Below are 4,848 nucleotides of genomic sequence, written 5' to 3'. Positions count from 1 at the left end.
AATTCTGGTGGTTTTTCCTATCATGTACTTAGCATCATGATGCTGCTGTGATAGTAAGTCCAAAAGCACCAAAAGTGGAAAAGAAATCGGTGTGGCAGAAGATAGGAGAAATATGGAATGTCTTCCAAATAGTCACATTTCTTTACACGTACCTAAGGCTGCAATTTGAACTGTGTAGCTATAGGCAGTATGCTAACAATTAGAAATAGATTTAAAATGTTTGTGCAGTGTTCTAAAAACCCGTTCCTGCAGCTCGCTGCAAAGTGGCAGCTAAGGAAGCAGATATCCTGAGTACCTGACAATTTTTTCTAGTCTAGCCATGCAATAAAAAGAAGTTAAAAGATTAGGCTCTTTTTGAATTCAAATTTCCTGAAATTAAATGTGAATTAGAATTAGTGATTCTGAACATAAGCACAGTTTTGTGAATGCAGTAACTGCCACTTGGCAAATGAAATTTGTGGTGATAACACAGGCGGACTGGCTCAAAGTCATTTCAGAACATTTATGGTATGATACTTTCCTTCGGTCATGTGTTCCACTTGGGAGTTCTGTATCTGAAATAATTGTTCTAGTGCTTCAGAATACTTCCTTTAAAAGTCATTGACAATTTCAACAGGAACTGAAGTTTAAAAATAAACATACTTATTCTTCACCTTTATGTACCACTAAAGCTGAAGTGGTTTGCAGTTACAGAGCTTATCAAATACAGTGAATTTGAAGTGAATCTTCCAAATTGTGTTAAAGAATTGTATTTCCTTTTGGATTTATATAAGTACTAGCTGTTGCTTACGCAGAAGTATTACTAAATCCATTGTATGTACTGCCTTTCTGAACCATAAATGTGGCATAATGAGCATACAATGGTTCTTACCACTTGGAGCGACACAAAATATACTTTCCAATGTGCACGTGTGTTTGTACCTTTACTGTTAGTTTTCATTTTAAAATAAAATGCTACAGTGGATATATCTGTTGCTGGTGAAAAGGAAAAGAGATCTGATGACAATATAAACGTAATGTATAAACTATTTTCAGTATTCACAGAAAATATCAGTCATTTCCATTAGAGAGTGTATAAATTTTCCTCAAGCCTTACTTTATTATATACTGTAGAAACTTAGTAGCAGTGATAATTAATGTCAATCTGGAATATCGAGTTTTAAAACAAGACTGGGGAAAATAATTCATTGTGACTAGTTGAGAAAATATTTTTTTGTTGTGTAGTACCTCAGCATCTGAGCTTATAATATTCAGTAGTACTGTTTCCTGAATATTTTTCAGAAAAGCGTGTCAGTGATTTCAATCTTATTTTACAGGCTTTTGAGAAGGAGTTTTTCTTAAAAGCTAAGTAGAGTGAGTTCCTGCTTAGAATTGAAAGTAAGCAAACCTTAGTAACCAATAAACAATACCATAAGAAAAACTGAAAGCTATGATATCTGATGAAGATAATACTTTCTCTTTTTACCATCTACAGTGGACAAAGAGCCACTGTTTTAAAGATTACACTGGTAATGATTTAGAAGTGTGGTAGTGTATTATCAGATAGAATAAACTGAAGAGTATACCTACATGATTAAGAATTTTATGATGTACAGTATTAATGTGCACTACTTAGAATTCAGGGTAATAAAAAATCCAAAGTTTCAATGCTCACATTGATTTTTTTTTTTTGTTTTATTTAGCAATGTCTTATATTTTCAGAATTAAATCAATAGCAGTGTTTGTACAGCAGTGCTTTTGCCATGTATCAGTGCAAGTGGAAATGCCAGACCCTGGTCATAAAGAGGTGAACCACTGTGTTCTGTGGTACTGTGAGCTGGAGCCTTTATGGGAACAGCAGCAGCAACAAACAACTGTAGTATTTCCCACCCTCCCATAATCTGTGAAATTTTAGAACATTAATCATTACCTTACTGTTCTCTCTTGCACTTCAGACTGCGTGGAGGATTTTACATCACCTGTAAAGAAAATCCTACCACATGCAGTAAGGTATTACTGCATAGTACTAGTTTGCTTTAGGCAGAGAATCATTGAGGTTGATGTTGGTTTAGGTAGTTAAGTTTGTAGTACTTCAGAACACTGTTATTTAAAGATGATGATATTACTTAAATCTACTGCACTATAGCACAGACTCAAAGAAGTTGGGAAACTTGGACAATACCAAACACAAGCTTTGAAAAACCTCTTAGTACCAGACTTCTCCTGCTTCCTACAGATTAGGCCTCCTGCTGACTATTTGTACTTTTTAAATGTATAAGAGATTTAGGCTTTAATGTCTGCACCTCAGTTCACCTACCTTTGAAACAGCAGTGGTAATTCTGACTTAAATATTGTGATGATACATTAATAAATATGAGCAAAACTCTTTGAAGTTGAGAAATATAATGAGATTTAAGTACATTCCTTTTTGTCATGATTAACCTGTCAGACATTTAAGTGCTGAAACACTGCTTTTGGAATAAAAAAAAATGAGAAATGTCAACTAAGATAATAAAGAAGCCAAGATCCAGATCAAATAAGCAGAACAAGCAACTAAAATAAATACAGGGGGAAAATCCAAGGGACAGAGCAGATCAAAATTTACAGCTCAGAAAAAAAGAGAAGAAAAAAGTCTGAAACAAATGCTGCTGGAATCATAAGGGTGGTTAATATGCTACTAAGAAACACCTTTGCATAAGATTGAAAGTGAATGCATATTAAGACAATGTGTCAGAGAAGTCTGGGCAGCAGTTTCTCTCCCACAGTCTCAAACAGATCAGTGGTGCCCTCTAAGTTCTTGTTTCTTCTCTAAGAAAAGCCTATGGCACTACCTCAGATATATGAGCTCAAGTACCTCTGGTGTTAGGGGATGCCCAAATGGAGATTTTCAGGTAATGGTTTTGATCTGCTCTTGAAACAGACTGGACAAGAAGACTGAGATTGGGCAGAGTCCCATAAGTGAAGGAAAAAGTCTTCAGTCTGCTGAAGTGGGAGAAGATAGACTTGCAGGAGTAGGTAGAAGGAGGAAGGACAAATTCATAGTCAGCAAGCAGAATAATCTTGCACACACAAACATGCCCTATTCCAAATCCTAGAATGGCTTAGAGATGCTTAATTTTAATATTTCCCCTTACAGTAATATGTATCTGCAGATTAAAAGCCAAAAGCATATATATTCATTTGCACAGAATGAATGGGAATCCATCACTGTTGGTGGTCAGTGCAGTAGTCAAAACAACAGCACTCTGTATGGTTAATCACCCACCTGGCCTGAAGGAGGAAGTAAATACACTGTAATCACTCATTTAGTCCACCTCTTATTCTGTTTTTTAAAAAAAAGTTGGACACACATAAGTAAGAACTGTATCATCATCAAGAGTATGAAAGCCAAAATTAGGATGTGATTTCTCAACCTCCTAAAATTCTTTCAATGTGGCTTTTGTGTTGTGAAGGCCAGAATTTATGTCCTTTATTATTGCTTTATGGAAGAGAGTAGGAACAAATTTTAAGTATTTATTATCCTTCTTTTGAGGTGACACTTTCAAAAGCTTCTAAGAAATTGTTAAGTAAGAAAAATCTCTCTTTGAACTGATTTTGTACCAGCTTAGGTTGACTGATTTTTCAGAGACAGCAATAGATTTCAGCAACATGAAAGGTTTGACTGGTGATGCCAAATAAAAATTATTTTTAAAAACCCACAAGCTGCTTGTTCTAAAGTTTTCATTTTGTGCCCAACAAGTTGATCTCTGTCCTTCAAGGTAGTAAAATACTGTGACAAGCCAAGAACACATAGTTCTTGTCTCTTTTTTTGTTGTTCTTAATGAGAAGCCAAGGAAACACATGGCTGAGAGGAAACCTGCAGGCTTGCAAGCAGGAAGAAGCAAACTCCCTTCTTTCAGTATCACGAAATGTTTTTTACTACTACTGTGGACTAAAAAGCCTCTACAAAGCCTCTATAAAAAACTATAACTTTGTGAAGGATTAAAAAAAATGCAGAACTTTTGAAAATGAAAAAAAAAAAGAGAAATACATACAAAAATAAAGTATTTATTTAAAAGGATGATAGAAAAAAAATGAAATTATACTTTAAAATGAGACGGAAATGAGCTTTTGCAGATAGAATAAAGAAGGTGAATGTAAACTGAAAAGGACAAGATTAAGTGGGCATGACAGAAATTAGTGATTCAGAAGTAGTGAAGATACTGTTTCATATTCATTTAGAAAGGAATTTCCATAAAGGTTGGACAACTTCGAAGTAACAAAAGGTTTATAGAAATAGCTGTTCCTAAAAAGCAGTCAAGGAAACATTTGAAAAATGTGCAGAGTTGTAAGTCCGTCAGCCAGCCCAGCTGCTATGCATCCTAGGGGATAAAAGGTATTTGCTGTGAAACTTCCTGTAGTGCTGTCAATGAAGCTTGAAAAGAGGGACAAATACTGGAAGACTGAAAAAAAAAAATCAAATATGACCTCTTTTTTTTTTCTCAATGAAAGCATAGAATGCCCTTTGTAACTGCAATCCATACTTGACCACTGTGTATCTTATTCTAGCAATGTTGTACAGCAAGAGTATGCATGTGTTCCAAAGACAAGGATTAAATTGCTTTTGCTTAGAATTTTGAGTTAGTTCATGAAGGTGTTATTCTGACAATGAAGAGATGCTTTGTAAAAATCAACTTTTGAATGAAGACTCAGTTCACAGAGAGACCATTCAAGGCAGTGAGTAGAACAGGAACCCTGCGCAGACAGCAATGCTTTTAACATCTGATGATCTGTGGCACAGATACACTGTTGGCTTGCTAGATGGTTTGTCACATGTTCTCATAAAAATCTTTATTTGTTTGTGTGTTTTGCAATATGTCTCTTATGTAA

The sequence above is a fragment of the Haemorhous mexicanus genome, chromosome 1 (genome assembly GCF_027477595.1).
Source record: "Haemorhous mexicanus isolate bHaeMex1 chromosome 1, bHaeMex1.pri, whole genome shotgun sequence".
Classification (NCBI taxonomy): Eukaryota; Metazoa; Chordata; class Aves; order Passeriformes; family Fringillidae; genus Haemorhous; species Haemorhous mexicanus.
This window is presented reverse-complemented; position numbering follows the sequence as displayed.